Source organism: Impatiens glandulifera, chromosome 8, assembly GCF_907164915.1.
Source record: "Impatiens glandulifera chromosome 8, dImpGla2.1, whole genome shotgun sequence".
Taxonomy (NCBI): domain Eukaryota; kingdom Viridiplantae; phylum Streptophyta; class Magnoliopsida; order Ericales; family Balsaminaceae; genus Impatiens; species Impatiens glandulifera.
In genome coordinates this window covers 7346022-7360419 of record NC_061869.1, presented here as the reverse complement: position 1 = coordinate 7360419, position 14398 = coordinate 7346022, and the positions used below count along the sequence as shown (strand labels likewise).

The 14398-nt window shown below is 25.1% G+C and overlaps 1 non-coding gene across 1 annotated transcript; it reads right to left on the bottom strand.

The window, feature by feature from the left end:
* Nucleotides 1–12484: 12484 nt before the first annotated feature.
* TRNAA-UGC lies at nt 12485–12557 on the bottom strand. Its single transcript has one exon. It is a non-coding gene; the product is annotated as a tRNA-Ala (tRNA).
* Between the last annotated feature and the right edge of the window lie 1841 nt (nt 12558–14398).

Genomic DNA, 14398 nt, shown 5'->3' with positions numbered 1-14398 from the left:
CTCTTCCTCCACATTTTGTTCTTTCCTTTCAGACTCTCCTGTTTCTTTTTCCTGATTTTTTTGCTTCTTGTCATTTTAGTATCTTCTGCTCATCTTCCATAGCTTGAGCATATTTCGTGTTGGCATGCTGGAAAGTATTGAAGAATGCACACATGTCCGGTCTCAATTCATTAGTGATTCTCATGACATTAAATTTTCATTTTCTGTTGACCACAGTCATATTATTCAGCAATGTGTTATGTTCTATGCTAATTCTAAATGCTATTCTCCTTCGAGGATATATATTTTCTAATTTTTAAAATTTTTAAAGTTAATGAAATATGTATTTAGTAATTATTTAATAATAAGGATTCAAAATTAATTTGAGAATTTGTGAAAAAGTAATTTTTTTTAATTAATTACCTATTTTTTAAATTATATATATTTATTATATATAGATATAAATTTATTACTATTATATATATTTTGTCTTAGTTAATTTATTTATTATATATTTTTAAATTAATCATAATAGAGAAGGAGAATAAATAAGTGAATGTAATTTTTATTGATATTTAAAAAAAAAATATTTTCTAATTACTTTCATTAATTTACTAAATATTCACTAAATATACTAAATCATTCTTTATTCTACTAAGAATAATTATTATTCTTAAAAAAAAAAAATTGAATGAGAAGAATAATTTGGTGAAGAGAAGATAAGAGAAAATCAAATCAAATAATTTATAATAATAATGTAAAGTTTGGGGTCAATACTAACTCCACAACAAATTATTGATAAACTGTGAAGTTTATAGTTATTTAGGGACTGTAATGTATTTTATGCCTAAATACAGGTTAATAAAAGGATACCCATCGAATTAGTTTCTCTCTCAAACCCTAGCTTTCTCTCACGCCGCCTTACATTCGTTTCTATTCAGTCATTTTATCTCAAACCCTAGATCTAATATCCAACAATGTTGTCTCTCCAAATGAAATAATGGATTTCCTAAAGAAAATTTCCAAAAACTAATATAGAATGAATATACTCCTCTTATATATTAGTCTTTGGAATGTTTTCTTTAGGAAATCCATTAGAGCAGTTTAACATGGATAGTTCATGGATAGTTCTGAAATTCCTTTTTCAATCCTAAATATTTTCTGCTCCTTTCCTTTTTGGTTTTCTGTCGGCGGCGACCTAGATTGAGTCGTCTCTCTTATAGCTGTTTGTGCCTCTTTAAGTTTATGAACTTGAACAAGTTCAGATTCAGCAGTGAGTGTAAAGAGGCATAAACAGCCACCGACTGAAAATCAAAAGGGAAAGGACTAGAGTATGTTATGTATATCAACTCTTATGGATGTACCATTTTCTTACTTACTTAAATATAAGATTCTTATGGATGTACCATTTTCTTTCTTCTTTGCCTTCCCTAGTTTTAATTCCCTCATTCTCTAAACTCACTTACATCTTTTTTAATATTATGTCTTCTAACTCAAGAGTCAAGACTAGCCTCATGATTAAAAACTAGCAAGGATGTGTTAGAAAATATTGCACAATGAAAACCTATATATGCAATATTCTTTTCTTCATTTTTTATAAATGGTTTACAACATATTTGTATTTATTTTATTATATAACATTGTATGTTGCCACTAATTTTGCAATATATAATATCTCTGATTGCTTATTAAATTATATACTGTTTTCCTATTTTTAGTGTTAAATAACTATCAAATAATTTATTATATTTTATTGATTTAGTTATTATTATTATTATATAAATTTATTATATTTCCTATGTATGTATATATATATAATATGATATTCTGATAAATTTTAAATATATTTTATTTTAATAATCAATATAATTATTTTAAAAACTAATTATATTATTTAAAATAAACATTATTAAAATAAAAAAAGCTTAAACAAATTTGTTTTTTAATAAAAATAAATTATAATCTAAAAGAGTTCAAAGATATAATTATAAAAAAATTAAAATAAAAAATGTATATATTTACTAATTGTTTTAATTTTTAAAGTTAATGAAATATGCATTTTGTAATTATGTAACAATAATGATTCAAAATGAATATTAGAATTTGTGAAAAAGTAAAAAAAAAAATACTAGCTAGTTACCTATTTTTTAAATTATATATATTTATAATAGATATAAATTTTTTATGATATATGTTACTATATTATTTCTTAGTTAATTTATTTATTATATATTTTTGAAATTAATATTAATAGAGAATGATTTTTTATATTTTTTATAATAAGAATAATTATTACTCTTATAAAAAAAAATGTATTTGAATGAGTATGGAGAATAATTTGGTGAAGAGAAGAAAAGTGAAAATCAAATCAAATAATTTATTGATAATAATTTTTTTAATGAAGAACTTTCCAATCCAAACTCATTAATTGTATATAAATATTCTACTATCATTACTCTTAAATCCATTAGTACATTTTCAAAACTAATCTGATTTCCAAAAGAAGGCATTTGGATAATTTGATATTGAGAAAATGAACTTTTCATTTAAACATTTAATCAAACAGGTTGTGCACATAAATTTAGCAATAACACCTCTCATTCAACTCTATATAAATTGTAAAGATAATTTGTATTTCTTTTATATAGAGATTTACTTCAGATATATAGATAAATTTAAATAAAAACTATATATACACAATAATTGACAAAACTATTTTATATATGTCAAATACTAAGAATATCTAAGTTATTTGTCATATTATAAACATTATTCTAGGTCAATCTACGTATATATATATATTTTGTAGAATTAAATGCTTTTGTTATTGACTTTCTATATTCGAGAGATAATTATATATATATATAGTTATATATATATATATATATATTTATTTATTTATTTGTGCAGAAATTAATCATAATTAAGATCACGGTGGATATTTGGCTAATATTTAGGACACCTCACTTGAGAAATGTTTTTATTAAAATAGAGTTAAGAAACTTAAACATATATAGTTCTAAGTTTTCTCTCTTTCAAAGAAGGATAATTTTTATATTTGTACTTGCAACTGAGGTTATAATTTTTATATTTGTTTTTAAACGACACTTTGTATGATTTAGACTACTAAGAAAATGTTACTAAGAAAATGTCTAGCATTCGAGACATGCTTTGTTTATTTGATGCACGTTTGAAATTGTGTGTTAACTTGGATAAATCCGATATTTTTTTCTCTAATTCAGTATTGTCTATGAGAATGATTAAATTGACATATATTTTAGGATTTAAAATTGAGGTTTTGACGTCTACGTATCTCGAGCCCCCTCGATGCCAATGCTAACTCTAGAGCTTCTTAGGATTTGATCACGAGTAAGATGGAGATCAAGAAGATTTCCATTTAAAAAAGTAATATGATATATAAGAGTGATCGTTTCATCCCTATCCATAAAACTCTTGTTTTCATTTCAAAGGAATGATGTTTTTGTCTATCCTCTCTAAGTGTGTTGTTGTGAAGATGGATATAATCACGTGTAATTTTGTATGGGGTGAAGTTCTTATTTTCTCATTTAGTGAATTTGGATAATACTAGATTTGGATAAGGTTGAATTGATAAAAAAAAAAAAACACATGGTTGCGCATATGTGTTGTTATGCCTTTCAATAAAGACTTATTATCCTAATGGTGTAGTAAATTTGCGTAAAAATGAGAGTACTTGTTGTGAATGTATGTTAAATATTTGATGTAATATTTGAGTTTAGATATGTTTTTTTAATCCAATAGAAACTCCAAATTTAATTTTTTTAATTAAAATTTAAAAAAATGAGATCAATTAACGAAGTAACAAAAATGTCTGATAATACACAATTTAGATGATTTAAGTTATTTGGTACTCATTTTAAAGGTAGTGTTTAATAATCCAAATTCATATCCATAGACACTAGAAAATTAAAAGATGTTCATCTCTCAAGTGCAACAAGATTATTCTATTACTTTTCATTGTTAAAGGGACTGGATCATTTTTCATATCCAAATATCAATTGCATTTTAACTAGTATGAATTTTGTTACCTCACCAGATGCGATCAACTCCCTGGTCTTGTAAAATCTCACATCAATATGATTCGTCATGGTACACCTGATTTTTAGCCAAATAAATGACTCTTTCGCTGTCAAAAAGTAATTGAGCCCCACATTGCTCAATATATCAGTTCTTTTACTAGCCATTAAGCCATAACACTTTTTTAGTAGCTTCAACTATTGACATGTATTTTGCTTACAGTAAATTGAAGTGTCGATTTCCAACATATAGGTCCCCCACAAAGAGTAAACACAAACTTGGTGGTAGACCTTCTATAATTCAAATCACCCACATAGTCTAAATCCACATATTCAACAACTACAGAATCAACTCGTTGACCACCAAAAACAATAACTTGACTTGAAGTTCCCTTTAGATATGTTATAACGGAACGCGTGAGAATGACGTAAACAATACAAAGACAGAGATTTAATGTGGTTCACCAAGATAGAACTTGACTACGTCCACCTAGAAGAGAGAGATTATTATTGAGAAAATTGTTTACAGAGATGATATGACAAACTAGGTTATAACACGAGTTTATATAACACTCGGTCCCCTGAAACCCTAATACAGAAAACCCTTTCAAGAAAAACCGAGAGATATTTGGAAAACTCTTAATTTTTCCCTTTCAAATAAACTTGAGAGTTTTTCAAATAACTCTCGGTTTCCTTTTAAAGAAACCCGGGAGTTTTTCAAATAACTCTCGGTTTTTCCCTTGTAAGAAAAAACCTAGAGTTATTTGGAAAACTCTCGGCATATAACTTTCGGTATTGCCCTAATAAATGTATCAAATAGATATATCATTTTGTGCGCAACCAAAACTTGTTCAGCCAAACCAATACATATAAAATAACAATCATAAACCAAATGATTATTATAATTCCAAAATTTTAAACCAAACAGTCATCCAAACAACATGTTATCAATCGAATCAAAACGTACCCAAGCATCCAAAAACATGTTATCAGTCGAAATAAAATGTACTACTAACTATAATATTCTACTAACTAGATGGGGGTAGGGGGTTGATATTTTTTTGGGGGAAAATGACTTGTATCATTTTATTAAAATCTCAAAACGGGAAACGGGAAATAAAACGGACATAGTTTCCTCTAACTTTCTAACAAACCTAGAAAGTTAGAATAAAGTTCAAGAACTAAACAATTCTTACAAAGCAAAATACATGACTTACAAACAAAACATAAAGAACTAGCTAGCCTTAAAACGTTTAAAAGATATGAATTCATCATAATTGACTTTCCATTCGTGACAAAGGACTCATTCCCTACATCATAATTGACTTTCCATTCATCATAATATCCTTCTCCCAAAGAAGCTTGATCAGACAATGGTTAGAGATTCCCAGGTTAAGGACATGGATATGACTCATCGGGTATTTGGCAGCCCAACTCGCATTGATAAGACCCATACCGATTCTGCTCCTTCTGATATGCTCATCACCTCTCATCGAGGATCAAGTGGAGAAGTTACCAGAATTTTTGGCTCAACACAGCCAATGTCACGTATGCAATCATTAAAATCAATCATGTCATGAGTGAAATCAGAATCCAAACTTCTCTCATTTTCAGCCCTAGTAACATTAAAATCTCCCAAAACAGCCAATGGGTCCTCATCATCAATTTTATCTTTTAAACATCTCCATAATAGTCTTTTGTCTGTGCTCGAATTACTACCGTAAACAATAGCTAACCGAAAAGAATTGTCATCAATCTTGCTTTTAGCTTCAACCATAGTATCATAATCAGAAGTATAGAGCATTTTGAAATCAACAACTTCAACATTCCTAGCAACCCAAATCCTACCGGTAGTTATGTAACAAGTCTCATTTACTGTCCATACAAAGGCTTTTGATTTTATTAACATTGCGATCCTTCACATTGGTTTCAAGAATTCCCAAGATAGTAAGCTTTTGATCATCAATAATCTTACGAATTAAGAAATTCAATTTGTTGTCCATATTTCTCTATTTTTTTGCTTCATTTGCATCTTTTTCGCTGCGATTTCACTATCCCTTTGACTCTCCCTTTTCGCTCTTATTCTATCTCTCCTTTCCATTTCACTAATTATTTCCGCTCTTTCTATATCCCTCATTTGAATTTCCTCCATTGTTTCTCACATCTGTCTTTTAGTTATTCACTGATTATATTAATATCATTCTTAGAGTTAAAATCATATATTACATTGCATTTATAGAATATTAAATTAATTAATAATGACTAAACTACTCTAAAACCAATACAATAAAATATGTTATTCTAGTCTATTGAGACATTTATAAACAATAAATAATACATTGCATTTTTTTTAAAATGGAGTGTTAATTATTATTGAGCTATCTCTTTCTTATTTTAATTTTACTAAAAAAGAATATAGTTCACACTTTAAATATGTTGTCAAATTATCACATTTTCATTGTTACTTTCCATTGGAATTGCTTAAATTTCAATAATCAATTAATTGATAATAAATATTAATTTTTTTTATAATATTATAATATAATTTAAAATTACAATATTTAATTTATTATATTTCAAATGTGAAATTTTAGCTTCAATAAAAAAAACATTATGATAATAAAATATTTTATTTTCCATTAAATAGAAAATATTTTCTTTATCTAATAAAGTTATATCTTTTTAAATTGTAAAGAGAAGTTGAAACTGAAATGGACTATCTTCTAGCTATACCTTAAAAAAAATTATTATAAATTTGTGGTCGATATTAACTCCACAACAAATTACTGATAGATTGTAAAGTTTATAGTTATCTAGGGACTGTAATGTATTTTTTTACCTACATACAGGTTAATAAAAGGATACACGGGGATGTAGTTTCTTTCTCAAACCCTAGTTTTCTCTCACGCCGCCTTACATTAGTGTCGATTCAGTCATTTTATCTCAAACCTATGAATGTTCAACCTTAAATATTTGCTGCTCCTTCTCCTCTTGTTTAGCGGTCGGCAACTTAGATTGAGTTAAGTCAATTGCTAAACAAATTGGGAAGGACCAGCTTATATTAGTTGAGGATGTCCAAGTTTAATTTTTGTTTACTGACTTATATATAAGAATTAGATTTAGAATTTAAGTTCTTATGTATTATGCATTTAATATTTGATTTTTTTATAAAATAAGTCTGAAACTTAATTTTATTCTTATGGATGAAGTCATTTTCTTTCATTTTTCAAATGTTAGGAATTGGTTTTCTGAAGCTCCAATAAGATGATCTTCTGTTGAAATTATTATTTTTTTAATTCTGTCATTCTTAACGCACTTACATCTCTTCTAATTTTAACATCATATTAACGAAAACAGTATTATAGGTAAATGTGGATCGATAAACTTTTAAAATTTTATCTTTCCTCATCTTTCTCTCTACCCTCTAATCTCTACTTACTAAAATTTATATTTTTTTTATTATATAAATATATAATATTTGTAATTATTAATATTTATAAATAATAATATTATTACTTTTAAGCTATAAAGTTTAGGGTTGGAGGTTAGTATTTAAAGTATCTTTAATCATTAATATTTGTAAATAATAATATATATTATAAATTTATTATATGAAAATATATTTATATAATCAGTTTAGTTTAGGATCTAGGATAGAAGATTTATGGTATCTTTAATTATTAATATTTAAAAATAATAATATTATTAATTTTTTATATGAATATATATTTGTATAATTAGTAGGTAATATGATTTAGGTTTAATGTTCATGTTATAAGACTTATTTTTTTAGGGTACTTTTTTAAAAACTTTGCATACTTGTACTTTATTAGTGCACCACAATGTTTGTGTATATTTTATTATTGTAGAAAAAAAAAATTAAAAATTTCATCTACTAAGTTTTTTTTTTTTTTTTTTGATATATTATGATAATTTGTTTACAATGTTAATTTTAGTTAATTTTATTTATTTTCATATGAGGATTGAAAGATAGAAGAGAAATTACATGAATAATGATATTTTTTTCTAATTTAGGTTAAGGTAAAAAATATTAATAAGACATAGTGTAAGAAAAATAAAAAATAAAATAAAAAAATTTAAGATTTAGTGAGAATACAAAATATTAATAAGAGAAATATTCGGTGTTAAGACTAGTGGTTGATATAGGTTTATAGAAATAAAATATTAATAAAATTTAGAGATTAATTAGGGAAAATAATAAATGTTAATAAAATTTAAGATTTAAAAAAATAAATTAATAAGTTAATAGAAAGAGAGAAGGAGGGAGAGAGTGAAAGATGAGAAGATTAAATTTTAAATTCGCCCCTAGTTTGAAATAAATTGACATAAATAGTAATGAGAAAATTATTTAATGAATTTCAACCATCATTTTTTTTATATTTTTTTGACAATATAAGTATGAAATAATTTTATTATATTATATTGATTTGTTTAAAAAAGTTATTATATTATTTGAAATATAAATTATTAAAATAAAAAGAAAATATTTAATAAAAATATATTATAATTTAAAAAGATAAAATAATTAAATAATTAAAAAATAGTTCTCATAAAGTCCTATAGTAATGTCAATTAATGAAGATGTGATGTTTCATGGAAGGGATTGAATTGGTGAAGCACACGAGAAGGAGATAGAATAATAAAAAAATAGTTAAGTTAAATAACATTGTTTTCTAGTTGTATAGTATAATGTAATCTGATTTCTTTAAAATAAATAATGTTAAGTTAAAATTTGTTTTTCAATTCATTTGTAACGATTTGATTTATGTAAAATATTTTGTGTAATGTTTGACTTTAGATATATTTTGTTTAATAGAATAGAAACTTAGATTTTCTAAATTTTAAATTGGTGCAAATAAGAATTTGTTTAGATTTATATAAAATTAAATAAATAAAAAATGACATCAATTTTAAATTGGTGCAAAACTATTTACCTTTAAGACATACAGTATTGGACTCTCTCTCTTATTTTATCTTTATTATTTTTTAATGAAATTGTTTAAATTTGAATATTAATCAGTTAATTGATAATACATATTATATTTTTATAATATTATAATATAATTTAAAATTATGATATATAATTTATTATATTTAAAATAGGATATTATACTAAAGTTAACTTCAATAATAAAAAATATTTTATTTAATTAAATTATGATAATATAATATTTGATTCTCCATTAAATTGAAATTTTTTTCTTTATCTAATAAATTATATATTTTTAAATTGTAAATAGAAGTTGAAACTGAAACCGGATTATCTTTTAGCTATACCTTAAAATTGCTTTATTATATGTGTGGGGGTTAATATTAACTCCACAACAAATTATTGATACATTGTAAAGTTTAAAGTTATTTAAGGACTATAATGTATTATATACCTACATACAGGTTAATAAAAGGGTACGCAGGATGAAAGTTTCTCTCTCAAACCCTAGCTTCCTCTCACGCCGCCTTACATTCCGTTTGAATTCAGTCATTTTCTCTCAAACCCTAGATCTAATCTAGATGGGGGAGATGAAAGATAAGAAGAATTCAAATAAGAATTTTCTCAATAAGACTAATATATAATGAATTCTCTCATTATATAGTAGTTTTCTTGGGAACATTCTTAAGGGAATCCATTAGAGCCTTTAATAGTCATAGTTCTGAAATTCATTTCTTAAACTCTAAATGTTTTACGTTTCATTCCTTCTTTTTGCCGTCGCCGACTCAGATCGAGTCTTCTTCTTTGTACATGTTTGTGTCTTTCTACGCTTATGAACAAGTTAAGATTAGCGTAAAAAGAAGCAAGTAGATACAAAGAAAAAAATGGCCGACTGAAAAAGGAGGAAAGAAACCTAAAACATTTAAACATTTAAGATTTGCTTATTGAGGTTGTGAAAGAAACCTAAAACATTTAAACATTTAGGATTTGCTTATTGAGGTTGTTCAATTTTACTTCAATATACAAATTAATTTTTTATTTAAATTCTTATGGAACTATGATAGTGTTGCGTTTAATATTTGATCACATAAGTTTGAATTGTAATTTTATTTTTTTGAAATCATTTATACCATTTTCTTTCTTCTTTGATTTTCATATCTATTTAAGTTGTATAGTTTCTCTTTCTCAACTTCTCTTTCCTTTTGGCAATAACTTTTTAACAATAGAAAAATGAAGTTAACCTCCTTGATTTTTTTAAGCTTCAAGACTAGATACATAGATAATGATGGGGTGAAGAAAATGTCATAGATAGTAATGGGTGAAGAAAATGTCATAGTGTCATAGATAGTAATGAGAAAAGTATTTAATGAATCTTAAAACCATTCTTTTTTATAAATTGTTTGCAATAAATTGATAATAAATTTGTGTAAAAACGAGAGTACTTGGCTAAATTGATTAAATATAATTATAGTTAGGATAAGTCTTATTGATTTACCAAAAAGTCTTATAATCTCGTGGGATGCCATATTTGAAGCTATATATTTATGTTATGTGGAAGGTTTTTCGGGAGCATTTAATATTTATTTGTAGATGATGGACATTCAATTAATTTTGGTGATGACATATAGTATGGTGTTAAATATTTGGCGAATATTGTTCTCGAGCTTGCTTTTATTTCAATTTGTATAGATGCATCGGTAAAAACATAAAGAAGAAAACAAGTCTCATGATAGACTATGGTTAATGGTTAAAAATAAAGGGTTTAACCTATTTTTTCAAGAGTTTATGTGGTTGTGTGATAACTGAACACATTGTTATAATTTATTCAATAAGGTCAATTCGAATGAACTTTGTTGCAGTGTTATAATTTATTAAACACTTGAAGGTATTGAAACTGAAGTCGTTGTCCTTTAACTTATATGTTATAAACTGTGAAGACGTCTTTTATCTTCTTTTATATTATCACATTGTTACCGGTATTGATTATTATTTTTTTTTAATTTGACTAGAATCTAAAATATTATACTATAGACGTTTGGAAATATGGATAAAGGGGACTAAAAGAGGAAGACTTACAAGATTTATATCAAAATATAATATTTATTTTTAAACTTTAATAAGTTTATTAACTAAATAATATATAATTAAGAGTATAATAGTCTAAATATATTTGTTCAAATTAAATATAATCAAACTAATTAAAATATTTAATATTTAACTTTTAGATGTTTTTTTTTTGTTAATTTAAATTTTTATTTCTTGATATTTAAATTATTAAGTATTTAAAATTTAATATTCAGATTTTAAATATGGATCAAAAGGACTAAAAGAGAAAGACTTACAAGATTTATATATCCTTATAAATTTTTGGTGGACTACTATTTCATTGTAAAGAAATTATAATGATTTAAATATCCTCACAATGATTTAATTTTCATGTTGATTTGGAAAGCATGTTTTCTTGTGTAGAACTTAATATTCTAGAATACTTATGAATTAATTAATTTTATTGTTGTTCTTGATTATTTTGTGTTTTTATTTTAAACTCTATTTTTCATATTAAGTTATTATGGTTTTGCTCAAATAGTTTTTAATTAAGAAAATTAACTCAAACTATTTTCTCATATATTGAGTTTATTTAGGTTGTGCTTGAAAAAATAAAAAATTAATATCTGAATATTGAATTTTAAGTACTTAATGACTTAAATATTAAAAAATAAAAATTTAAATTAACAAACAAAAAACATTTGAAATTTAAATATTAAATATTTTAATTAGTTTAATAATATTAAATATTTTAATTAAGTTATTTGAAAAAAGAAAAAAATTTCTTTGTAAAGGCATATTTGAGGAAGAATGAAAATCTTTAAAATTAACCTTCTTGAAATGGTGATTTCCAAACATTTACCTTAGTTTCATAGGCTTTCATTTTAGTGTTAGAGCATCTCCAATCGAGCTCCATATTCAAACCAAAAATTCCAAACCCAAAATGGGTTTAATTTCAGCCATTTTCCGTCTATTGCAAACGCAAATGTTTATTAATCTCAAAACAAAATTTCTTTTAATTTAAACCCTAGACTTAATTTATATATATTTTATAAATTAAATTTATTTATATAATTTACAACTTTAATTTATTTATATAATTTATTTCATTTATATAATATTTTGTGTAGAACATAAATTTATAATAATGTTAAAAAATATAGAATAATGTTAAAAAAAACATTATAATAATATTAAAAAAATTGTAATAATGTTCAAAAATTATCAAAAAATTATTATTCTGTACAATATTTTTTTATAATGTTTATTGTGTATTATTGAATTTTTATAACTAATTTATAATTAAATTTAAAATAATAGAGTGATATTAAAATATTGTGGTGTAATTTATAACATTGTAAAATATATAGAGTGATATTAAAAAGTTATAAAGTTTATGTAAGAAATAATATTAAAAGAATATTCTTATTAAGTTTTTCGGTTATAAAACAATTGGAGATGCGGGGGATCGAACCCCGTGCCTCTCGCATGCAAAGCGAGCGCTCTACCATTTGAGCTACATCCCCATTTTGTTTTAAAAATTATACATCAACTTATTGAAATCTTCAATAAAACAAAATTTCTAATCTACTCTCTATATTGTATCTCAAATCATAATTCAAATTTTTTAACTCAATATTTAATTAAATTAATTATAAATTTTCATTCATTATAAAACTAACTCCTAAGATAAATATGATCTCGGAGAAATTTACATATCTAAAACTAAATTTGAATCAAAATGAAAAAAATGTTGTCAACAAATTAATCGTTTTATCTCAAGTTGTAACTATGAATTGAAAACTAAGTTAGCCAAATTAAAACTATGAGTACATTGAAAAACACTTTTTTGTTTTCATTTTGATTCATATTCCAAAATAAAAAATATTTTAAAATGGGCACATGCTCAACGCATCCAATACCCCGATATTACATAGAGTGACAAGAGATACTCAACAAAATCCATAATAGTTAGGGTATATATGTTCTATTTATCCCCCCAAAAGCTTTACAATCTTAAAGCTCAAAGCTTTGGTTTTTCATTGGTACAATATAATAAGGATTTATATCATTTTTTTTATGTGATACCCTTCTCTCATTAATTTATTTTAGAATAGAGAATATATATAATATCCTTCAAGAAATGGTCCCAAATATTGTTGAATCTTGTGATTCCATGTCTCTGAAAAGTTGAAACATATATATACTAGTTGTTATCAAATACAGCCTGGAAATTCCTCAATTTTATTGATCCCGACATGTCCTATATTTTGTTTAATTATAGCTAATGTATTATAAGAATCAAATTCAATTAACTTCATCTTCACATAAATTCAAATATTTCCTTTTTAAATAATCATTTTATAGGAAAAACAAAATAGTATATAATTAGACAACTATATAAATTCAAATCTTGTTTTCAGTTAAGTGAGAAGGATGAGTTAATCAATTTAATAAATTCTTTACAGATTTCTAATTAAAATTAATTTATGTGTAAAGCCTTATTTTAAATTAATATATGAAACCACATCTACCTATATTTCATATATACAGTACATCACTTTTACACAAAACTCTTTCGGTTATCGGTTTTTCGATTTTTTTATCAGCCCTATTCGTATATTCATTAATAACGCTAATGAAATTAAGAATTGGGTGGCAGCAGAATCTATACTTGGACGGCGTGGGTGACAAGGATTCCAGTCCTTAGATCTCATTCAAGAGGCATCTTACAAATTACAATATCTAGTTTTATTTATTCCACCCTAAATATGGCATCTACTTTATATAATAGCTAGATTAAACCTTTAAAATATTATTTGGTATATATAATTATTAATATATAGGAATGAAAGCAACATTTGCAATTTGCAAAGTGCCCCCACAGTCCCTTATTCGATATTAATTTGTTCTATTTTCACTCTTAGTTAGAATCTATTTACTATTATATATTATTATTTTGTATTTTGACAATCACTCACAAAATAGATAAATAAACCCCAAGTATAAATAAACCAACACACAACAACAAAATAGAGTACAAGTGCAAGCACAAAAACACTCTAACTTATAAGGTAGCTAGCCATATTTAATTACTGAATTAAAATGGGATCAAATTATGGTAACTGGACCGCGAGGCAAAACAAATTGTTCGAGAATGCGCTAGCCATGTACGGCGAGGAAACGAAGGACAGGTGGCAGAAGATGGCGAGGTTCATCGGCAACAATAAGACGGCGGAGGATGTGAAGAGGCATTACGATTTGCTGGTGGATGAAGTTAGCCAGATCGAATCCGGCCAGGTCCCTCTTCCCAACTATAACCACTAACCACCACCACCAGGAACAGATCATGTAACTATATATCCTA